The sequence below is a fragment of the Lemur catta genome, chromosome 6 (assembly GCF_020740605.2).
Source record: "Lemur catta isolate mLemCat1 chromosome 6, mLemCat1.pri, whole genome shotgun sequence".
NCBI classification, from domain to species: domain Eukaryota; kingdom Metazoa; phylum Chordata; class Mammalia; order Primates; family Lemuridae; genus Lemur; species Lemur catta.
Genome location: NC_059133.1, coordinates 32,960,759 through 32,986,715, shown reverse-complemented (window position 1 = coordinate 32,986,715; position 25,957 = coordinate 32,960,759). Strand labels below are relative to the sequence as shown.

General features: G+C 36.3%; 1 protein-coding gene and 1 non-coding gene across 3 annotated transcripts in view; both read left to right on the top strand.

The window, feature by feature from the left end:
- The window catches only part of TMTC2 (transmembrane O-mannosyltransferase targeting cadherins 2), a 370,759-nt gene that overhangs the window by 258,298 nt on the left and 86,504 nt on the right, over positions 1–25,957 (top strand). The window lies entirely within an intron of this gene.
- LOC123640863 lies at positions 24,502–24,604 on the top strand. The gene has a single exon (XR_006736104.1). It is a non-coding gene; the product is annotated as a U6 spliceosomal RNA (small nuclear RNA).

Here is a 25,957-nt window from a genome sequence, read left to right as displayed (position 1 = left end):
GTAGATGTCACCATTAGAGATACTTTATATTGCCAGATGGTCTCAGGAAGAATAAACATTAAAATACTCAAATTCTTTGGTATTAAAGGTCACATAAAATAATTTTAGCTGTTTTATATCTAAATATATGTGCTTCTATGTTTGAAAAGAAATGATAGCTTTTTATTTAGAAGCAAATAAGATTGCTTATTCAACAACACAGGTTTGAACTGCATGGTTCTACTCATGTGCAGATTTTTTCAATAAATGTATTGGAAAATTTTTAAGAGATTTGAAAAAACTCTCAGATGACCTATCGTAGCCTAGAAATATCAAAAAAAATTAAGAAACAGCTGGTATATCATGAATCCACAATATATAGATACTAGTCTATCATTTATTGCCATAAAATATATATGAATATTATAAAATTAAAATTTATCAAAATTTATGCACACTTATAAGACTGTATGTGGAGCCATTTGCAGTTGAGAGAAATGTGAACATATGTAAAGATATGTAGTTTAACTGCGTAAAATTATTATTATGCCATCTACTATCATAATTTCATGGCCACCTCCTCTTGCAATCATGGTGAACTTAAGTATTGGGAGTATCCACTTAAAACACTGTGTGACACTAATCATCTTTGCTTGAGCAGTTTATGTCTACAGTAAATTGTGTATTACAATAAAAAGTGATCTCTCCTGGTTCTGCATATTTTTTCATTGAGTTTAGTGCAGTGTTGTAAACCTTGAATGACACCATGGGACTCATGTGAGGTGTCACGGCTGACAACGGAAGTGTTCCCAAGAAGCAGATAAAGTCATGGCATTATAAGAAAAAGTTGAATTGCTTGATATGTACCACACGTTGAGGACTACAGCTGTGTCTGCCCACCATTTCAGACTGACTACTCATTTTATAAACAGATATGGTATTCATAAATACAATACCATAAATGCATTTTCTTTTTTCTTAAAAATATTCTTCGGCTGGGTGCGGTGGCTCACTCCTATAATCCTAACACTTTGGGAGGCCGAAGCGGGAGGATCGCTTGAGGTCAGGAGTTCAAGACCAGCCTGAGAAGAGTGAGACCTCGTCTCTACCAAAAATAGAAAGAAATTAGCTGGACAACTAAAAATATATAGACAAAAATTAGCCGGGCATGGTGGCGCATGCCTGTAGTCCTAGCTACTCAGGAGGCTGAGGCAGGAGGATTGCTTGAGCCCAGGAGTTTGAGGTTGCTGTGAGCTAGGCTGACGCCACGGCACTCTAGCCCGGGCAACAGAGCAAGATTCTGTCTCAAAAAAAAAAAAAAAAGTATTCTTAATAACATTTTCTTTCCTCTAGCTTACTTTGTTGTAAGAATGCAGTATATAATACAGCATACAAATGTGTTGACTGTTGTTGTTATTGGTAAGGATTACACTTAACGGTAGGCTATTGGTAGTTATATGAAAATTTATTACATGCATTTTTAACTAGGTGGAGGATTGGTGCCCCTTCTTCAAGGCTCAATTGTATATTACATTTTGTTATTTTGTTTGGTTTCTGTATGTGGCCTGTAGTTATCATTTAATGCAACTTAAATAGCCAGCCAGCTTAAGCCCTCATGATTCCCCAGTACTCTAATATGCCGTGTTATTGGGGGCATGTAGATGGAGAAGTGTCATGACTCTTAAATCTTGGTTTTCTTATAGGACTCAAAAAAGCCCAAGCTTTTGAAAAATCTTCATTAGTCACATGTTTGTGAGCCTGAACTGTGTCTCATGTTCTCTATTAAACAGTGGTGATACAAAGATGAACAGGGTAGAAATTCATAACAGAAGCCAGGGTATACCATTATTGTGACTGGTAGAAATTGCTTTTGTTTCAAAAAGGACAATTATGTAGGTATTTTCATCATATTTACTTTTTATTTTTTATTATATGCATGGGATCCCACACCCCTTGGGAAGCTTTTATAGTTCTTTGTTAAATAAACCCCATTGATATATTACACTTGATTTGACTTCATGACTTTGGGCTTGGTATTCTTTCTACTACATCATTTTGACTCTCCTGTCACGTAATAAAGGATGAAAACATTTTAAGGTAAGTTAAACTGTTTTTAGTTTATGCTATATATTTTCCTAGCTTGATAATTTTTTTTCTAATAATGCATCTAATAGAGAAAATTTAAATATCTGCTTTTATTAAAACAGTGTCCTTCTCTAAGCCTGTGTTTACTCTTCGGAAGGGTGGTACAGATAACACGCATTTTAAAAAACAAACATCTTTCCTCCCAAGTGGGTAGGCCAACACTTCCACAAAAGGAGATTGCCTTTCTTTCCTGTGGCATATGGATATGAATGTGTATCCACACACACAGAAAGGGTGCCACATTTGTTCCAAGACATGAAAGTCTTCATTTTTTGTTTGCAGATTCATAAACAGGTTCAAAACCAGCCCAGCCATGAACTTGTTCACAAGCCCAAAAGCTTTTGGTTATTTCACCTTATGTTTACCTGTACTACATTTGCGGTCCATGAGGCCTGCAGAGCTATAGATTGTCTCCTTAGCTTTTACTAAAATGACACTTGTTCCAAACACAAGTAATTCTGGGCTGAGTTTCATTTATTTTCCCCCAAGTCCTGACCTGCTGAACTTGTCATTCATTTCATGAATCCCTTGACATAAATCCTCATCTGTTTTCATGCATTATAAATAAATATCACACATAAGGTGGCTCCTTATCCTGCCCCTTCAGTGGTCATATCAGTCACAGGACCTCCAGAGATTAGTTTATACTCTATCATATAATGGAATAGGCATTTTGTATATGCTATTCCATTGCCTCCGTGATAATCCCATGAACGAGATACCTACTTTATAGATGAGGAAGGTTTGACCTCACGTTCACAGAGGTTAAATCTGTGTCCAAAGCCTGTCACATTATACTACTACTCTTTTTTTTCTACAAGCTGTACTACTTGAATTACGCTCTAGCCTTTTGTTTATTATGCTAAAATGTGCATTTGTGGTGCCTCCTGTGCATAAATGTCTCCCTTCAAAATGCATAAAAACTTATTTTTAAAACAAATCTTCAGTTTTTAGATACAGTTCTGAAGCAAAAGGCATTTTCTGTGTATATTTTCAAATAAAAAGAATTTTAACCTAGCTTCTGGTAAAGAGGATTTAAGTATTGGTATATGGGAAGTAACAAAGTAATAATAGTAATAGTGAAGTTTAAAACTGAATTTTTAATTTAAATGTGGTATATAGTTTCCCTCAAATTTCGAGGTTTGAAGGAACCATTAGGATATTTCAAACTGAAAAGCGTGTGGGTGGGGAGTGTGAGAGACCTGAGTGAAGTGACTTTGACCTTTACCTGGTAAACATTTAACTGGTAGAACATCGAGTTGGAGCCAGAGCACCTCAGCACTTACCTGCCTAGTATAATAATTTATTTCTTCTCACTGGGGAAAGCAAAATTCTTTTAAAAGGCTTAAAATTGCAGGACTCTCATTTCTGAGACGTAATTGAGGCTCTTTGTCAAAAGTGATAGGAAGAGGTACATTCTCAAGCATACACTGTAATTCAGTGCACGTTGTAATAATGATAATTTAGGTAAAGGACAGCAACATGCAGAATGATTCACATATAAATAGGACCCTTTGGCCAGTTTGACATTAGCCATGTGGCATAGTTTAAGATGGGCATTGACCATTGTATAAAGCCATGTATTATGATATCCACATAATGGAGAAATAGGTAATGTAGTTGATAGATATAATGGTCAGTCCAAAACTGTTTGTCCCTGAAAAATGAAACTTGAAGATACCATCTACTATATAGTTTGTTCTATGTACTATTTTATGAGATGAAACAGAAATAGCTAGAAGAACAAACTTTGCTTAAATTAGAAATTTACTCACTTTAAGCAGAGCGTTACTGATCATGAGCCTATGGCTTACGTTGTAAGATTTATTGGCAAACCTCAAAGAGATTACCTCAGCAGAGATGAGGGATTAAGCTAAAATCTATTGCTTCGGCTCAAGATGGCTTCTTGAGGGTGTCTGTTTTCCTCTTTTCTACCTAGGGTACACGTACCTAGGGTACATTTGCTACCTAGGGTACATTTGCTACCTAGGGTACATTTGCTTTGACTGTAAACACTAGCAAAGCTGACTCAACAAATAGTGCTACATGGCAAGGATTACTTTTGTGTAAGAATAAAATGAGGAATTTCAAATGTGAAATTTAAGAATGCCAAGATTTTACTACAGCCATTATTGTTTTGGTAGTTTTCTATTAAAGCAATATTTCTGAAATGTACAAAATGCATTCCAAAAATGTCTTTCATGGAACATTCATACTTTCAGAATCTAAAAGAATCTAGTAGTCCAATTAGCGTGGGAAAAGCTACACACTATATTCCCATTAATGGCTCTGAATGTCTTTTTTTTTTTTTTGAGACAGAGTCTCGCTTTGTTGCCCAGGCTAGAGTGAGTGCCATGGCGTCAGCCTAGCTCACAGCAACCTCAAACTCCTGGGCTTAAGTGATCCTACTGCCTCAGCCTCCCGAGTAGCTGGGACTACAGGCATGTGCCACCATGCCAGCTAATTTTTTTTCTATATATATTTTTAGTTGGCCGGATAATTTCTTTCTATTTTAAGTAGAGACGGGGTCTCGCTCTTGCTTAGGCTGGTTTTGAACTCCTGACCTCGAGTGATCCACCCGCCTCGGGCCTCTCAGAGTGCTAGGATTACAGGCGTGAGCCACTGCGCCCGGCCCTGAATGTCTTTTTGTATTTAAAGCCCCATTTAAAAGTAGTAACATTCTCAGTCTCTATAAAAAGTCATCCATGTCTGGAAGGAGCAAGTTGTCATTATTTATTCACTTTTTAAAAAATGCAGAGTACTATGCTACTGCTTTTTCTGGTTAAACTGTGCTTGCTTTTGAGTTGTAATGTGGCAGATGAGTAGCTGACACTAGAATTAGAAAGGTCAGGTATGTCATTTCTTTTCATTAGTATTATCCTTTATCCACAATTGGCAATTTTGTGAAGTTTGGTATAGTTACAACTAGATTATCTGTAAGTCCACATGGTGCAATATGACTTTTTAAATAAAATATAAACAGGTGGTGACTTTTCTTTTGGTTTCTATAGTTGGCTAAATTAAGGGGACCAAAAGGTTCAGTTAGGGTTCTGGCTACCTCCTTATTGCTAACTAGTTTGCTATAAGCGGAGGGAAAGAAAATGAATCCAAAACTAAATATTGGTAAGAAACAAGTCTTAAGACAATATGCTGGTTGTGCCGCATACACAGGTCTAAATTAAGGTTTGATGTATCTGGCAATCTCTATGAGGAACAGTATTAAAATCTTATCTTGATTATTATAACGTTGGGCAATGCCTTCTGTTCATTCAGAGGGAGCTGGATTTTTCTTTTTACCATATATATGTTAATTTATTGATTTATAAATGCATAAGTACAACACAACTAACAATGTTAAACATGTCACTATGATAGCATATTCTCATGTATTTTGAAGTAAGCTCCTCTACTTTAGTCCTTCACCTTTAAACATGCTATCTGTTATCAACCTTTTCTTTTTTAATTTAAGTTTAACTTAAATTCATAGTATGTCAAGAACCTTGACCAGAGATTTATAAATGTTGATGCTCAGGGTGATTTTTTAAAAATGATAATTTGTCATGTTGAATTCAAACTTGCTGAATCTTAGAAAGCCTATATAAAAAGTACGATCTGTGATTCAGAGCTGAAGTATGAATATTAGTGAAATTCATATAAGTATCAATATACATCTTACGATATTTTCAGAGAGCCTAATATTTCAATAACAAAGAAGGCTACATTCGAAGATAGGGTTGGGTTTTGAGGTAAAGCTTCAAAACATGTGAAATGGCTTATACAAAGGATCATATTACAGATCACCAGCATTTCCATTTACATGCAATGATAAAATTATTCCCTGTAGGCCCCCTGTGAGGATGTACTTTTCTATCAAAATAAATGCATTGACTAATCTTATGCTATACTTCCATAGCATTTTGAGTATTTTGAAATAGCTGCTTAGAAATGATTTCATTAACTGATCAATACATGCATATGGGCGGGGCATGGTGGCTCACGCCTGTAATCCTAGCACTCTGAGAGGCCCAGGCGGGCGGATCGTTTGAGCTCAGGAGATCGAGACCAGCCTGAGCAAGAGCGAGACTCCGTCTCTACTAAAAATAGAAAGAAATTATATGGACAGCTAAAAATATAGATAGAAAAACTTAACTGGGCATGGTGGTGCATGCCTGTAGTCCCAGCTACTCGGGAGGCTGAGGCAGTAGGATCGCTTGAGCCCAGGAGTCTGAGGTTGCTGTGAGCTAGGCTGACACTACAGCACTCATTCTAGCCTGGGCAACAGAGTGAGACTCTGTCTCAAAAAAACAAACAAACAAACAAACAAAAAAAAAAACACACATGCATATGTGCACATATAGTAGTAACATTCATCAGGTGTTGGGCAAGTGGGAGGGGGGAGGAGAGGATGGGTATATTCCCATCTAATGGGTGCGGTGCACACTGTCTGGGAGATGGACATGCTTGAATTTCTGACTCGGGTGGGGCAAAGGCAATATATGTAACCCAAACATTTGTACCCTGGTAATATGCTAAAATAAAAAAAACCAATGATTTCAATAAATAAATAAATAAAGCCCCATTTAGAATACTTATCGTGGAACAATTTTTTCAAGGTGAACCTCTTGTCATCCGGAGAAAAGAATGTTCTGCCAAAAGCACTTTGGGGATTTTTATAATATGGCAAACTAAAAGGGAGCAAGACATAGGGCAAAAAAATTTAGAAATAAACATAGGTGTTAAAGACCATTTTTATCTGGTCAACTGGTAGACCATTGAGTTGGAGCCAGAATGCCTGCACTATTGCTTACCCAGTAATTTATTTCTCTTTAAGTATGCAGCCAGTATTAAGCATCTAAAAATTTAGTAAAAATGAGTGAGATTCATTGCTTTTCTCTCTGCTGGGTGAACAGATAGAAGGGGAGAGTTTCAGGAAATGAGGACGAGAGGTATCACCGAGGTTGACATTTTGAAAGAAAAAGCTTTGTTGCTCTTGTTGGGGCTAAAGCTACCCTAAAAATAGCCATTTTTCTAGATGAATCCAAAACAAAAAGGGTTGAACTAAGTGAACTAACAGTTGATAATGTTATAATGTGTTCAAGGATGTATTTTTAATTTTCAGAATAGTAAAACAAAACAGCTTTGTTTTCATGCTCACAAAACTTCAGCCATACATTTGAAATAGGAAATTTACTTTCTTAATGTATGACCAGAAGCAAATTATGTTTTGTTTTCAGTTTCTGAAATAGAAATAGCATTTGGTGATGGCAATATTTGAAATCTTTTCCTGACATGTCTATGGTAAATGCTGTTATTTATATCCTATGCAGAATAATACATCAGAAGAAGCATTTATAACTTTGAGATTTTTTTCTTTAAGTGGAATGCTTTCAACCCTCCACATTTAGCAGTTTGAGTCATAATCTTTAAGTTTTATCTTATGAATTTATTTGTGTTGCAAACTATTTCAAACATGGTAAAAAGAATATTGTAATAGACACTTATGTATTTTTGACTCAGATAAAGCCTAAAAATTCTGAGGCATTTTTTAATGCAATTAATTTTAAGAGAGTTCTTGTATGCCTATACCCAGTTTCCCCTCTTATTAATACCATACATTAGTATGGTACATTTGTCACAATCAGTGGGGCAATATTGATACATTATTATTATTAACTAAAGTCCATATTAAGATTTCTTCAGTTTTTCCCTAATGTCCTTTGGTTGTTCCAGGATCCCATTCAGGAAACCACATTGCATTTAATAGACGTTGTCTGTTCTTGCTGTGACAGTTTCTGAGACTTCTTTTTATTTTGATGCCCTTTTGAGTTTTGAGGAGTACTGGACATATATTTTATAGAATGTTCCTCAGTTGGTATTTATTTGGCTGATGTTTTGTCAGGATTAGACTTGGGCTGTGGGTTTTTCAGAAGAAGACCACAGAAGTAAATTGCCATTATCACATCATATCAAGGTACCTATTATCAATATAACTTATCATTGTTTATGTCAACTTTGATGACCTGCCTTGAGGTAATTTTTGTCAGATTTCTCCATTGTAAAGACACTCTTTGTTTGTGAGTTACATTTTCCTGATAATGAGGATGTTGAGCACCTTTTCATATGCTTGCTGGCTATTTGTCTATCTTCTTGGGAGAAATGCCTATTCAATTCACTTGCCCATTTTCTGATAGGCTTAATTGGTTTTTTATTGTTGTGTTTAGGAGTTCCTTATATATTCTGGATATGAACCCCTCATCAGATATATGGTTTGCAAATACTTTCTTCCATTCTCTGGTTGTCTTTTCACTCTGCTGATTTATTGTTTCCTTTGCTGGGCAATTTTTAAGATTGATGTGGTCCTGTTAGTCTATTTTTCCTTTTGTTGCCTGTGCTTTTAATGTTATATCCAAGAAATCCTTGCCAAATCCAACGTCAGGAAACCTTTTCCCTGTTTTTTTCTAGAAGTTTTATAATTTCAGGTTTTATGTTTAGGTCTTAAATCCGTTTTGTGTTAAGTTTTTTATATGGTGTAATGTAAGGATCTAACTTCATTTTTTGCACGTGGATATTCAGTTTTCCCAACATTATTTGTTGAATAGGCTGTCCTTTCTCCATTCTGTAGCTTTGGTATCCTTGTCAAAGATCATTTGACTATATACATGAGGATTTATTTCTGGGCTCACTATTCTATTCCATTGGTCTATATGTGTCTGTCTTTATGTCAATACCATGCTATTTTGATTACTGTGACTTTGGTGGGTTTTTTTCCCCCTCAAGATTGTTTCAACTATTCAGAATCCTTTGAGATTCCATATGAAATTTTGGATTTTCTTTTTATATTTCTGCAAAAAGAAAAAAAAAAAAGAGAGAAACCCTGCCATTGGGATTTTGATAGGGATTGCATTCAATCTGTTGGTTGCTTCAGGTAGTAGGGACATTTTAACAATGTTAAGTTTTCCAATCCATGAACACAGGTTATGTTTCTTTTATCTTTGTCTTTTTAAATTTCTCTCATCAGTGTTTTTTAGTTTTCATTGTAAGGTCTTTTGTCTCCTTGGTTAAGTTTATTCTTAATTATTTTATTCTCTTTGATATTATTGTAAGTGGAAATGTTTTCTTAATTTTTTTTGGATTATTTATTTTTAGTGTGTAGGAACGTGTGATTTTTGTATAGTTTGTATTCTACAACTTTTCTGAATTTATCAGTTCTAACAATATTTTCTGGAATCATTAGGATTTTCTGTCTATAAGATTTTGTCATCTGCAAAGAGAGATCATTTTTATTTCCTCCTTTCCAATTTAAATGCTATTTTTTCCCCTTGGCTAGTTGTTGGCTAGACTTCCAATACTATGTTGACTAGAAGTGGTGAGAGTGAACATTTTTTTCTTGTTCCTGATCTTAGAAAAAAAAAATCTTCAGTTGTCCACTGAGTGTGGTGTTAGCTGTGGACTTTACTTATGGCCTTTATTATGTTGAGATAATTTACTTCTATCCCTAATTTCTTGATTTTTTTTTCATGAAACAGTGTTGAACTGTGTCAAATACTTCTGCGTTAATTGAGATGATCATGTGATTTTTGCCCTTCATTCTGTTAATATGGTGTTACATTGATTAATTTTTTTATGTTGAACCATTCTTGCATTCCAGCAACAAACCCCACTTGGTCATGGTGTATAATCCTTTTAATGTGGTATTGAATTTGGTCTGCTAATATTTTGTTAAGGATTTTTTACATGGGTATTCATTAGCGATATTGGTCTGTTTTTATTTTTCAGTAGTATGTTTGTCTGGTATTAGTATCAGGTAATGCTGGTCTCATAGTGAGTTTGGAAGTGTGGCCTCCTCTTCAATCTTTTAGAAAAGTTTTAGAGTGATTGGCATTACTACTTCTTTAAATACTTGACAGAATTCTCTAGTGAAGCCATCTGGTCCTAGTTTTTTTCTTTTTTGGGGTGAGGTGTTAATTATCTGTGTAGTTATAAGTTTATTCAGATTTTTTATTTTTTGATTCAGTCTTTGTAGGCTCTGTGTATCTAGGAATTTATCCATTTCTTCTAGGTTATGCAATTTGTGGGTGTATAGTAGCTCACAGTCTCTTAGGATACTTTTTATTTCTGGAGTATCAGTTGTTAGCTGTGGACTTAATGTCTCCTCTTTCATTTTCTATTTTTGTTATTTCAATCTTTTTTCTCAGTCTAGCTAAGGGTGTCAATTTTACTTTCTCAAAAAAAAAAACTGGCTTAATTTGGTTTTGTTTTTTCTATTTTCTATTCTCTATTTCATTTATTTCAGTTCTACTCATTATCATTTCCTTCCTTCTGCTAACTTTGGGCTTAATTTGTTCTTTTTCTAGTTCCTTGAGGTGTAAAGGCAGATTATTGATTTGAGATCTTTCTTCTTTTTGAATATACACATTTACCATTGTATAATCCCATCTTAGTACTACTTTTGCTGTATCCTATTATTAATACTTCATTCTGTGGTTTTAATTTAGCATTTTATACAATTTCATTTTATCTCCTCTCGTTAGGTATCAGTTATATTTCTTTTAAAAATGTCATAGTGGTTGCCCTGAAATTTTAAACTAATCTAAGTGCAACTTTAACATTAAACTGCTTCATGTGTATACAGTTACCTTACAATGGAGTGTTCCCAGTTCCCCCCTCGTGTCCCTATGGCAGTGCTGTCATTTACTTTGCTTACTTATACGCCATAATCACCTAATAAATTATTACTATTATTTCTTTAAACAAATAGCTGTCCTTTAGAGAAGCTAAGGAAAAATATTTTATTTCACTTTCATTTATTCTTTATAACACTCTTCATTTCTTTATGTAATCCAAGTTTCTATCTTATGTCATTTTCCTTCTTTTTGAAGAATGTCTTTTAATATTTCTTACACGGAAGTCTGCTTCGAGTAAATTCCCTCAGTTTTGGCATCTAGAATATCTGTAGTTTTGCTTCCCTTTTAAAGGATAATTTCAGTGAATATAAAATTCTAGGTTTATGGATTTTGTTTTTCCCCCCAACATTTTGAATATTTTATGTTTTCTGATTGAGAAGTCCAAATGTAGGGTGTTTTTTTTCCCTCTGACTTCTTTCAAGATTTCTACTTTGTATTTGGCTCTCCACAGTTTCAGTATAATACAGCTAGGCTTAGTATTTTGGGAATTTATCTTGCTTGGTGTTCCCTGAACTTTTTGAATCTGTGGTTTGGTGTCTTTCATTAATTCTTGAAAGTCCTCAATCATTATTGCATCAGCTCTGTCTTCTTTCTTCTCCTTCTGATACTCTAATTACATGTATGTTAAATATTTTGAAATTTTCCCATGGTTCTTGGTTGTTCTGTACTTTTCATCCTTTTACTCAGTGCATTTCAGTTTGGCAAGTTTCTATTCACCTATCATCAAGCTCACTGCTTGTTTCCTTGGCCATGTGGGTTTTCTAATGAGCACATCAAAGGCATTTTTCATTTTTATTAGTGTTTTGATTTCTAGCATTTGCTTTTGATTTTTTCTTAGAACTTCTCCCTGTTTACATTAACCATCTATTCTTGCATGTTGTCAGCTTTTTCCATTAAAGGGCTTAACATGGTAATTATACTTATTTTAAGTTATCTGTCTGATAATTTCAAAATCTGTTTTTTATTACAACATGTGAGTCTGGTTCTGATGCTTGATTTATGCCTTTGGACTTTACATTTTTTGTCTTTTGGCCTGTGTCATGATTTTCTGTAGAATGCTGGAAATGTGGAATTGGGTGGTAGGAGCTGAAATTAGTAGGCCTCTAATGTAAGGATTTATGTTAATTTGGCTATGAGTTTGGTCTTGTTTAGTGTTTGTTGTAGCTATAGGTGCTTGAGGCTTCAAATTCTTCTTCTGTCCTTATTTTTATCTGATTTCTTGGCTTTAGAATTCCCTTAGTAATCTTTCTCAGAGAGACTCTGTGTCTTGCAGCTTTTTCAGTTGCGCACTCTGCCACTGTCACACTGGAGCCCTGCTGTTGTGGTGGTGAGGTATGGGGCAGGGGAACATTCTGTAATTAGTCAGTTACGTCTCAGTCTTTGAGTGGGTCTGTGTCTCTTTCCTATGACCTTCACAAGTTTTTCTGCTTATGTAGCTCCTCCTCACTCATCACCTTAGGTGAGACAGGATGGATAGAGGCGGATGAAGTGAGAAGAAATGTCCTTACCTATAGCTGTGGGACAAGGCTCCAGTAAAGTCTTTTCACCTTGGAAGTAGAGCTTTGTCATTGAGAACGCTCTGGATATATTTCTTCTGCTTCCTCTGCCATCACCAGGGAGGAGAATCTTTTTTGTTTCTTCGCTTTGAGAACTTGGTCAGTTTCCTGGAGGTATGAGGCCTATAAACGGTTGAGGACCCCCTAGGACTGTGGTACTCAGGAGTCTGTCTCTGTCATGACAGTCCTCACTCAGCCTCCAGTCAATTGTCAAAATTACCATGTAACTGTGCCTGCCAGTTTTTTTGGCTCCACTGGCTTCTGCATCAGGTAAGCAGATCTCTACTGTGACTCTTCAGAATCGCCTGTCTCCACATTTTGGGGTGGCAGCTTACCTTGCAACTCAATTCTCTGATGGATCTAAGAAAAATCATTGATTTTCAGTTTTAAGGTTTTTTTTTTCAATTTTTGGATAAGGACAGGAGTGATGGAATTTTTTATGACCTGATTGAGAAATTCTTTTTTTCCCCGTAGACTTTTGTGAGAACTATTCTCCCTCTTTCTTACACTCTTGAGACTTTGAAAATTCAAGCACTTACCATAGATTGTCTAACATTACACCGAAGCTGCTGGTATTGTGCATACATGCTTTCTCCCTGTTTCTCTTTATCCCAATCTCTGTGTCTATATCTATGTCTGACTATATGGGAAATCACAGGTGTTCATGGGATGTGTCATATTCATATTCTTTTCCCATGCCATAAAGCATAATATATGCACTAAATGCTCAGTAGATGCTTTCTTAATATTTCAAAAGTATGGAAACAGATATTTGGAAACTATATTTGATCATGCAGCCTGCCTTCCTTCTCCACTAGCTCTCCATCATCTTAGGGGTATGTGCCTATGTGAACACTGGTTCTAGACTGCCTGCCTTGTTCTATCACTTATTAGCTCTGGGATTTTGGTTAAGTTATTTAACTTCTCTCTGTCTCATCCTTCTTGTCTATGAAATGAGGGCAAAAACATTTTCTTGTTGAGAGGTTAAACGAGTCCACACATGCATGTGAAGCATTTAGAACACTGCCTGGTAGGCATATTGTAAGGACTCAGATGTTAACCATTAGAAGTAAGAACAGTACTGTCATCGTTATGTCTTTGTATGATGTGAAACATTATTATTTGGCCATAGCCTTCCTTGTTCATCCTCAGCAGCCATCATCCTCTGCAATATGCAACTTCTGGAGACTCCCTAAGTATGTAATATCTCCTTATTTCTTATCTCTTCCAAACATGCTACTGCCTTGGTCTGTGATATCTTTTTCCTGCCACTCCACTTAACAAAGTTCTACCCCATCCATGTAGCTTCATCTCAAACACTCCCTCATTCATAAAGTAGTCGTTAATTCTTCCAGGCAGCCTTAGAACTTCTCTTTCGGGTTTTGTATTGCACATGAACACCTACATGATAGCTGAATCCTAATATATTACTATTGTTTCTTTTGTTTTGTTTTTGTAGAGTAGGTACCATGTCTGCCCATTACTGTTATTAGCTTGGTATTTAGCACATACTTGTTCAATAAATATCTGTTGAATGACTGTAGGTGAAGTAACTCCAAAGCAGAGATTGACTCACTTCACACAGCTTTCAGTCAGGCCATAGTGCACTGACACATTACTGCCCTTCCCCACTGAGTTTATTTTTCTGTTACTTGTGCTCCCATGAGAGTAGGCATGTCACTTTTATTGTTATTAGCCATTTTCATGTCTGTCTTGCCCACTAGACTAAGAGCTATACTAGGGTATCAGATCAGACTTATGTATTTATTTTTTTAGATGCTGAAAAAAAGGGCCTTTTCTTTCTGGAACAAAGAAAATAAATTCAGTATTGCGTGGTGGAAGGAAAGGGTGAAAGAATGAAAGATAAAGTTTGAAGGGATAATTGGCAAAGGTGAAAGTTTACACAGATAATTAGACAGGGAAAAATGATACTTTAAGTGGGTTAAAGTGAGTAAAAAAATGAGACCTTTATTTCATTTTATTCTATTGGTTAAAATTCTGTTGGCAGAAATCCTCAGCATTAAGAAGGGAATGAAGAATGAATTTAAAAGGGTCAAATAGTTCTATAACAACATTTTTCAATGTAAAACAATGTCTTTCTTTTTTTTGTCTCAGTAGAAATGTTATTGTATTCTTATGACTATAGAAATAATAATCATATTATTGGAAGATAGGAGTGAAAAAATAAAATTGACTGTATTCCTTTTTTTTCCTATTGGAAAACATAGTAGAGTTTGATCTTCTGGACATGTGTTTTGCTCTGATAACCTTGGAATAGAATCTGAGAAGAGTGTTTAATAAACCATTCACTTCAGAGGGAATTTGTAGAATTTCATGAACAGTAGTGGTGATGATAATAAATATGTATAGTATTTTTCTGACAGGTATAATAGAAAACAGATAATTCTCTGTTCTTTTGTTAAATATAATGTATGGCAATCACCAATAATATGATCTCTTATAGGAATTATCATAATATTTATGTATTTTACCTGAAGAATCAGCTTGATATATAAATTTGATAGGATGAGAGCAATATGAAATACTTTCTACAGGAAGTGATTAGGTTGAATTTATACTGGTAAAGATTATAGCAGAAGCAACTTTTTCTTTTTAGGGTTGTGTTATTATTTTGCTGAAGTTCATTGTGATATTAGAAAGTATTAACTTTGCTTAACCTAATACTTAATTTGTAACACTGGTTATTACAAATATCAATATAACTACTGTACTAAAAGACATTTAAGAAATCTTTATTTGGAAATGTGAGAAATATTTGTTTTTGTATTGGCATTCAAACATTTGTGAAATGAATGAATTAGTTATGATTATTTTAAGCAACTCAAATTTGAAACAACTTTCCAAAAGAATAAATATGTACAGTTGTATAAAATATTTTTGAGACATAATAGGATTTATTTTAAGCGGCCCTTCTTTAGGTACATAGCTTATTTTACTCCTACTTTTCTAACTTCATTTGATTATTAATCCACTTATTCTAGCAATACTTAAAACTGCCTTTTTTACTCTGTTTCTTATCCTTCAGTACAGAAGCTATGTGCTGAATATAATGCTGTCTTTGGGTGTTTTTTGAATTTTATTTTTCCTTCCATTGCCTATGCAGCATTTTTTATTTTATTTTTTAAAATAAATATTAACATGTTCATCTATAGCTATTGACTTTGCAGGATGATGTGTGTATATAACAGATTTGAATGAAATTGTATTTTGATTAAAAAATTTTGCGTGTATGAAATACCAGATATCTGTATATTACAGTATTCATAGTCAACTATAATTATTCTGCTTTCTTAAAATTCTAAGATTGGTAGCAGCTTGAACTCAGAAACTACTTCAACCTGAATTTGCCAAAGCATGTCAGCATTTCAAAAAGAAAATGGTCCTTTTGGATAATACATATTTCTGGGGAGGAGGTGGGGGAGGAAGGGGCTATATTCTTAAACTGTCACCAGTATTTATACGGTTTTTCCAGTTTGATACAAAGTGAGTTTTAAGTTCTTTTAACTGTACCTTCAGTTTCCAACTTTGGTCCCTGTTTTCTCTTTTTTTCAAATTCCCTGAATCCTAAAGGCAAATTTTGCCTACAGTCTACTACGACATTCTAGGATAAGAGACAATTTGGTTGATAAGGAAGTATTTTATATCAGAGTTCTTTATGTGGATGTGTTACAGGAATGCTATTTTAAATACATCAAAAATAATCATATACATCCATGATTTGCCTTTGGATAAATGGATTTAGGTATAAAAGGCCTAGTTAAAAAGAGAACTTTTTTTTGAGTGCTCACAAAGTATTGTCCTATACTTTTTAAATATGTTTTACCTCATTTAATCCTTGTAGATGCTGTGCTTTAGCTACTGCTGTGTCTGTCACACAAAGATCATGACAGCTAACATTTGCTGAGCACTTACTATGTACTATGCACTGCCATGAGAGCTTTATGTATACTGTCTCAGTTACAGACTTCATCAAAAAGTAGCATCATTATCCCGAGAAGGAACTGAAGTAACTTGTCCATGTAGCCCACCTATTCTAGGGATCATCCTTGAGGAGATAATCAAATTCAAGTGTGATTCCCAAGCCCATGTTCTTTCCTCTATGCCAATGCTTCTTTTTAAATAACATATCAGCGCTTATTTTAAAATAGAAATGCCTTTAAATGATTTAAAAATGTAATAGCTTAGATCTCTCCCACATCTTCAAAGCTGCATTTTTGTGTTTTCCATGGTATGACACCACATACCCCAGTGTTTATATGCATTCTACTACATTTTGATAAGCCGAGCCAGTGGACCTGTTTCTTCCAAAGGTTACACTGTATTCATAGCAGTTGTGCAAGGCATTATGTTAAGTTGACCAAACTGCCAACCTCCTTGTTAAAATACACCTCTGCATTTGGTAAAACTGCTCCAGTGCAGTGGTCCCCAACCTTTTTGGCCCAGCTGGTTTCATGGAAGACAGTTTTTCCATGGACTTAGAGGGGTTGCATGTGGGGAATGGTTTCGGGATGATTCAAGGGCATTATATTTATTGTTCAGTCAAACCTCTCTGCTAATGATCGTCTGTATTGGCAGCCACTCCCCAGTGTTAGCATCACCACCTCAGCTCTACTTCAGATCATCAGGCATTAGATCCTTATAAGGACCACGCGACCTAAATCCCTCATGCGTGCAGTTTATAGTAGGGTTCACGCTCCTATGAGAATCTAAAGCTGCCACTGATCTGACAGGAGGTGGAGCTTATACAGTGACATTATTGATGGGGAGCTGTTGTAAACACAGAGGAAGCTTCGCTCACTCCCCTGCTGCTCACCTCCTGCTGTGCAGCCCAGTTCCTGACAGGCCACAAACAGACTGGTAGTGGTCCATGGCCCGGGGGTCGGGGACTGCATCTCTACTGATTGAGAATGTCAGGTCAGTCACTCTTGCGTCTCAGAGATAAACCTGCCAACTCAGGTGAAAATTAACCTGCACAGCGTGATGAAGACAGTTCAGGAGGTTAATGTTTAGTGAGTCCTGTACAGCCTACATCAAGAACATTTTTCCTACCAAGGACAAGGGGGTCTTAGAGGTTGACAGTGATAACTGAGCCCTGAGTTGGGCTACTGTTAGATTGTCTTTCTAGAGGCAAAGAAGTTCAGACATTCTGTTCTACATCACCGTGTCACCTCTGTACTCAATTTTTTCCTATTAGTGCTCCATTGTGCAATTAGACATTTTCTCTGTCAGAAAGGGAGAGAATTTTATTTTGTAATAATGCCAAAACCATGTGTGTGCTTCAACTGGCACTCTATAATGCTAGGACTTGGGACGGGTCCAGTCCGGTGATATGCTTGTCATTTGTATTTACACATACAGACTTGTTCTGCTGGTAACGTGCCAGGCTGTGGCCATTTGTGTGTTTTCTCCTTTCCACCTAGTGTAAAGGTTCCTATGATTCTAAACACACCATCTCTAGGCACTTCACACTCTAGAAGTGAAAGCGAATGAGCATTGCTTACTAAACTTTGCTGTTTGCAATAGACCGTTCTCTGTAAGTAGCAGAAAATTATCATTTGCAGAAGGTGGCTCAGGAATCATTAGCTTGGCAGAGAAAAGTAGAAGTCTGGTTAAATTTAGTCGTTAAGTAACCTTGTATTGTCAAATAAATGTGTTTTGAGTTGGCTGGTATCAAATTATCGTTTTTAGCGGCAAGTCTTTTTAAGTGGCATTAAAATATGAAAAAAATTTCCATTAGACAGAATTTCTAAATAATTATCTTAATTTGGATCTTGTAAAGAGAAATTTTAAGCAACCAGCACTTAGACTGACTAGATAGTCCATTGCTTTTATGCCTGGCTGACTTTTCCTCCATCTGGAGTCAGCTTAAACATGCCGCCTCCTTTTTAAATCCTCCCCTGAGTCTCAGGCAGAATAGATGTCCTGGTCTCTGTTTTCTCCTTAGGGACTTACTGTACATATGTCTCCTGAGAGCACTTTTAAGTTAAAGTATTCAATTGGTAAGGACGTACCTCTAGAGTTGGCACGATATTACACCGTGTATAAGAGCAGGAATTACCTTATTTCATCTTTACCTATCCAGTACCTCACAGATGCCAGGGATATATTAGGTACTCTCTGTACATGATGAAGAATGGATGGATGCATGAGTTTTTCTTTAAACTACTCCATAAAGTTTATATTTAAATAACATAATGATTCTTGGTAGTAAACTTTTGGAACATGCCTGTGATGTAATAGCACAAACTGTGAAGCCAGATTGTCTCTGTTTGAATCCCAGCTCTGCCAGATCAAGCTCTTCTGTACCTTGAGAAAGGTACTTAACCTCTCTGTGCCTCAGTTTCTTCTTTTGTAGACAGGGATTATAGTAGTATCTCAGGTGTGTTATGAAGATTTGTGACAATATGTATAAGGTGCTTGGAACAATGCCTGGTGCATAGTAAGCTACTCTATGATGTCTCTGCTCTTACTATATAACCTACTAGAAAAAGGAGGATTGCAGTGTGCTATGACAACAAACTATTAATCCTTGAAAAATGTGTTTTGGTAAGGAGAGAAGACGAATGGAAGTATAATTAATGCTTAAATTCCCATGGTCTTGTGCTGTGGGAGGATGTCTTTGTGAATGTCCTCTTTGAGTGTCTTAGGGAATGGAAAGCTGAGGTCACAGGGACAGCTCACTGATGCTGCTGGTGGAGCTCAGTGGTTTCATCTGCTGGGACATGGCAGTGTCATAAGAGCCATTTGACTCCTCTGAGTCAAGTGAATTCTTGTGAGAGATAAGCAAGAATTAGGGTAACTCTAGACTTTTTAACCAAGTCATAAATACAGTGGAACAATGGGGATAGAACAGTTTCAGGAAAACCAGAATTATTTAGAGCACTATACACTTTCTATAGATGCAGCCTAGTTAGCTTAAGAATCTTTCTAGGCTATTCTACCTTTTATGGGCATCTTTACCTTGACATTGCTTACAGAAGATAAATGAGTCATTTATTTCATCTTTTTAATGTCATTCATTAGTACAGAATATGAACTACAAGGTTCTTTTTTTTGCCTGTGAATGAATTAGTTTTTTTATTTATATAAATGTATAGGGCACAAGTGTAATTTTGCTACCTGTATGGATTGTGCCGTGGTGAAGTTGCCTTTTAAGGGTATCCATCATCTGAACAACATACATTTACCCATTAGGTAATTTCTCATTATCCAGCTCGCTTACCCTTCCAAGTCTCCACTGTCCATCGTTCCACACCCTACATCCTTGTGTGCTTATTGTTTAGTTCCTCCTTATGAGTGATAGCATGTGATATTTCTCTTTCTCTGTCTGACTTGTTTCACTTAAGACAGTGGCTTCCAGTTCTATCCATGTTGCTGCAAAAGACATTCATTCTTTCTCATGGCTGAATATTATTCCATTGTATACCACATTTTCTTTAAGTAATCATTTGTTGATGGACACTGAGGTTGATTCCACATCTTTGCTATTGTGAATAGTGTTGTGACAAACATAAAAGTGCAGATATCTTTTTGATACAATGATTTATTTTCCTTTGCATAGATACCTAGTAGCGGGATTGCTGGATTGGATGGCAGTTCTGTTTTTAGTTCTTTGAGAGATCTCCGTATTGTTTTCCACAGAAGCTGTACTAATTTACATTCCCACCAACACTGTGTAGGCATTCCCTTTCTGCGCATCTTCACCACACCTGTTATTTTTTGTCTTTTTTAATGATGGCCATTCTGACTGGGTTAAGATGATATCTCATACCGATTTTAATTGCACTTCTCTGATTAGTGATATTGAGCATTTCTTCATATACCTCTTGGCCATTTGTATGTCTTCTTTAAAAAATGTCTATTTATGGAATATGGACTACAGTTGACTTTAGGTCTTAGCTACTTTCCCCAGTCTTAGCGTCAGCTAGTAGACCTGGGGAGAAGGGTTCCTTTCCCTTCCCTTTCCCTTCCACCCTTCCAGCAGTGGAAGTAAAAGAGGATAACACGAATTAAAAAATGAACTTTTCTTTAAATTTTTAACCACTTCCCCTGAATTTAATATCATTTTTTTCTAATAGAGAATTGTAACCAATAGAGTTCAGTTTACCCATGTCCTTTGATATACAACTGAAGAAAATTAAACTCGTTCAAATTAGTAGCTTTTCTCGGATGTTCACCTTCGTGGTCTCAGAACCAGACTAGAACTCAGGTTTCTCTTATTAAAACCTATGCTCTTTTCACTACACTGGCTAAATCGTCAAAGAATTTTGTGTCTAACATTAAATAACCCTCCACGTCCTTTACAGCTGAAGCTTTCTACAAATACATATATGTAAAAATTAGGGAATGATTTACATCTGGCTTCATCCTCTTACAAGAGCATTTGGATTTGAGAGCAAGTGGCACTCTGCCAGTGACAAATGGAAGCACTGAGATTGCCTTCCCATCATCCGCTACCTTTTATGGTGTCGAGGGATTTCTTGCTCTCCTTTGTGACCCAGCTGCAAAGCAGCTGTTGTTTGGACTTCTGCCTTCCCACTCTCACAAGGCAGCTTTCCTAACCATCCCCACAAGGCTTAAACTTCTGCAGCCCAAGTGTCAACTCTGAGTTTTGTGAGCTCGCACCGGCTTCCCATGCCATTGCTGCACAGTTCGGATGGAGGGATGCAGCGCATGCTCATAGAGTACCCCTTGCACCTACAGTCCGGCTGAATGGTTGCAGTTGTTACCAACAGCTAAGATTTGAGGGCTTTCTAATTGCACTAATGCCCCAAAAGGAGATCACATTGACCACTTTATCTTTACAGAGAAAAGTTTCCTGAAATAAAAAGAAAAAAAAAATCCCAGACTTAATGACAGTAACAAAAGAATTTATTAAATCTGAAATAAAACATTTTGAGAGAATTATTTATAAAAAAACAAGAAAAGTTTCCTATTGGAGGCCATTTTTTCATGACCTTTTGGTGCCATCTTAAGGATCACAAAATGCTGGTAAAATATGTGGTTTCTTGTTTTCCTTGTGGAGAGCAGGTGTTACCAATGCTGGCTGATGCATAAAGTTCTAAGTTTCACTCAGGCCTCAAGATTTAATCAGATTTACCACTGGAAACTACGTTATCTATCACTTAGGCAACAACACTTCTCAAGGAGAGTAGGCATTGAAGAAGTGTTTTCAGTGTTTGCTTTTGCAAGATGTTTAACATTCTTTATGCATTTTTGACCACCTACTATGCATCTGGCCCTTGGCTAAGTGTTGATTAAACAATTCCCCTAAAGTGGTTTACAATTAGAAGAGGAGATTACAAATGGTAATTAGAGTGCATATGGTAAGTGTCACAACAAAAGTAGGATTCAAGCGTTGTTAGAGCACCCAGGAGGAAAAGACTCAGCTTGAAGCATTCTGGGCAGGCTTAATTTGGTCATGCCCATAATTGGAAAGTTATCTAAGACCTCTAAAAATAGATTTTTGGGGGTTATTTTCCCTTCTCATTTTAAATTAAAAGAAGAAAAAAACCTATACATTAATTTTTATTCCCAGTTGTGACTTATATTTTGATTTTCTGTGTTCTTTTTCAAAACCCTCATGTGTCTTCAGTCCTTGTGCTGACACCATTGCTCCCCTCCCTTTCACAGCCGGGCATATTGATGGAGTTGTCTGTAATTGCTCTATCCATTTTCTTACCTGCCCCCGCCCTTCTACCCACTTCTAATGTCAAGACCTATTAAACCTTATTGAGGTCACCAGTGATCTGTTACTAAATCCAGTGGATATTTTCCAGCATTTGACACAATTGACTTACTACTGTTTGCTTGAGACACCAGATCACTTTACCTTCAGCCCCTTGATTCAGCCTGATTAACACACCATCCCCTTGACATCTCAGGTGTCTGGAAGCTGTGTTAGTCTCTACAGTTCTCAAAACTGAGCTCAGAGTCTTGCCTCCTAAACCTGGTCCTCTTCCATCGTTGACCACTTTCCCTTCAGTTTCACAGTCCAGAAACCTAGAGGTCATCCTGGTTACTCCATCTCCTTCATCACATCCCCTCCTGACCCTGTCCATCTTGTCATTCTGTCTGTTTTACCTCAGTCTCTCTCCTGCCAGTTCACTAACCATAGCTCCACTGTCACCTGTCTCTCCTTCTGTTCCCCTTCCACTCTGTTGTCCTCACTACTCTCAGAGTGATATTTATTAATACAAAACAGCAGATGACATCTTATGTGACTGATCAGCCAGGTATGCTCTGCTCTTGCTTGCTTTTTCATTTTCACTCCTCTCTGCCTCATTCACCCTGGGCTTCACACAGGTTTTTTTTTTTTTTTTTTCTTTCTTTTTTTGTGCTTGCCACAGGTATTTTACCTGTGCTGTGCCTCTCTTGAGAATACTTTTGTCTCCCCTTCCATTAGTTAATCATATTCATCTTTTGATTTTTAGATCAGGCATCAGTTCCTTTGGAAACTCTCCCTGAATACTTTGGCTACATCAAAGCAACTGTCAGAGGTCAAAGTCCTGTCTACTGTTTTTTCCATACTCTTAACAGCTGCAGTTTTGCAAGCTTCACCAGAGCAGAAGTTGTGTCTGTTACTCACAGTTTTTGTTTTAGTGCTTAACACAGTGCTGGGCACATGGGAGGTACTCAGTACAGTTTTGTCAAATTAAGGGACTCTATGAATAAATTGAATGAATTGCTAAAATTTCACTGTTTTAATTAAAAGCAGATATTTTGGTTTGTAATGGAAAGATAAATAATAGGCATAATTCTAAAGTTGGAAAGTGGCCCATTTGAATATCCAAAATGATTTGCATAATTTTCAAGTAAAATTTTAGGATATACTTATATTTACCTATAACTTAATTACAAATTTGATTCAAACAGGATTTCTACTTACTTTCATCTTAGCTTCCTCAGATGTTTTAATGAAATGTCTGAAAGCGGTTCTCATCAACTGAGATTATGGATGGATAAGAGTTATGATGAGATGGTGCTTTTAACTTTGAGCTTAGTATAGCAGCACAGTGTAACAGCTAAGTAATTTGCCCAGGTGGGGCTTAAGATGTGGTTGTATCCTGTCTAATCACCTCCACTGAAATGTTATTACAGTACATGTGGATGACCCCTTTAAGCTTGAAGGTGGAATATACAAGAGAACAGATGTAGAAAGGAAATGAAAATTGTAATATAACAGGAAATCTGAGTCAGCTAAACACCTTTAGTTATGTAATATTTATAGAAGTTAGCCCTGCTGTGTTTATACTTTAAAATCTAACAATTTTACTCATAATGTCAAAGCTGTGTAGAAAGCAACAGTTAAACTTGGATTTTAAAAATTATCAGATTTTAAAATAACATGTTTATAAAAGACATAGTTACTTATAATTTGAAGTGGTTATTTAAAATGGTCCCATATATTTACATCTTATAATGATTTTAATGTATTTTTATTCAAAACATTAAAATTGTAAGGAGGTGAGGTGTTTTTTTTTTTTTTTCTTTTTGCTATTACTTTTCCCTTTTTGCTCCCTTCTTGGTATTCTTGCAAGTCTTCTTCTTTTACTTCTCACTCAAGGTGCCAAATATCCAGTATTCTAATTTCCTGCTAATACTGGTCTATGGCACCCTGTTTGGCTAGGCTTTCTGAATTAGTGAATTAGTCTTCCATACTCACTTGCTCTGGCATCTCAAACAGAACTCCATGAGTCCACTACGCGTATACTTCCTACCGACATTTGCTCCCACAATTTTCCCAGGTGAATAAATAATATCTGCATTCACCTATATACACCATGTAAAAAATTGTGCGATCATCTTTGACTCTTCTTTTTCTATTACCACCTGATCAGCCACCTATCTTCAAAAGAGATCCCAAATGTAATCACTTCTCACCACTTCCATTAATGTCACCCTGCTCTAAGCTGTGGAATATTAACAACCTCCTAAGCGGTCTCTCTGTTTTCTCTTCTGTCCTCACTACAGTTTTCCATCCAAAATCTAGAGTGTGTTTTTCTAAGTACAAATGAGACCATATTGTTATATGTCATGCCTATTAATAAATAGAGGTGACTTCACCTCTATTTAAAATCTTCCCTCACGTCCCTTCCTTGTCAAAAGAAATTGCAGTGCTTCAGCAGCACATACACTGAGAGAGAAACAATACAGAGAAGATCAGTATGGCTCCTGCACAAGGATGTCACACAAATTTGGGAAGCATTCCATATTTGCACAGCTCCCAGAGGCTGTCCAACCCTTTGTAGGTTATTGCCTAAGGAACTATGAGTCAAAGCAACCTGTGGCATCCGATATTGAAACTGATTTTCACTACCAAAAAGAAAAATGAAATTTCAGCCTCCTTGCAGAATTTTGTTAGGCTCTACGTGATCTGGCCCCTCCTGTCTGTGCATTCCTCTTTTTCCTTTGAAGTCAAAATGTTGTGGGAAACATTACAGGGAATTTTAAAATTTTAATTATTGAGTATTTGCTAAGACTTGTGATTCAAAGAGGAGTTACTGAAAGGAGTAGCATTATTAAAATGATAGAAGAAATGAAGGAGTCAGTTTTCTGATCATTTGGTTATCACTAGCTGTAGGTGGTAGAGGCTGTGGGCTACATCTCAGCTACTAGAGTAATGAGTGAATGGAAGGATGTAGTAATAGTGAACTTGAACGAGAACATGAACAAGAGAGAAGACAGTATGGAGAAACAATCAAAGTTGTGTTCAATGTAGAATATTAGGCTAATTATATAACCTCTAACTTTGGAAAATTGATCTTTGTAACTGTGGTTGCAAAAATATATGTGAAGTAAGAAAAAAATTGCCTGATGTTTATATGGGTAGATAGTATTCAATATATAAATTAGGAGGAATAGGCAGATCAAGTCATTTCCCTTTACTATGGTGCATGGCTTTGGACACCACCCAGTGCCTTGCTGCCATTCTCAGTCACCACAGATCTTCATTCCAGCCATGCCAGACAAGGTAGAACTGCTCCAGGGAAGTTGTTCTTAGGGCTGTCCACAGACCTTGGGCCACCCCTTTCTGTTACAACAAAGACAGCTGTGGTTCAAAGCAATAGCCCAGTGGGCAATGTATAGTTTTAGAATCTGTTTGGATTATGATATCATTTCATGAAAAATCAATTTATTGCATGCAAAGCTTTCCCCTATATTTTGGTGTTGTGTGTGTGTGAGAGAGAGAGAGAGTATGATGGCAATATTTATTAATACTTAAAACTACAGCCAGGAAGTTGACCTAGCTTTAGATTAAATCCTGGATTAGAGAATTTTAGTCCTGAATGATGGCAAGAATAAGCGGTAGCTGCTTGAGAGTCACCAAATTGACTTTTCCTCATATATAAAGTGAGTGATTAGGACCAAATCATCTCAAAAGTTAAAGTGGCCATAGTTCTTTACAGGGGAAAAGAAGGAATGAAGAGGAAACAAGAGGAAGGCAGAAAATAAAATATAGAATGAAAATGTTCCTTTAAAACTATCCTATCCTCTTGATTTCTGTGAAATCAAATCATTTTTTCTCTTGCTTCCCTGGCCACCTCTTTTTTGATCTTTTTTAAAAGCTCC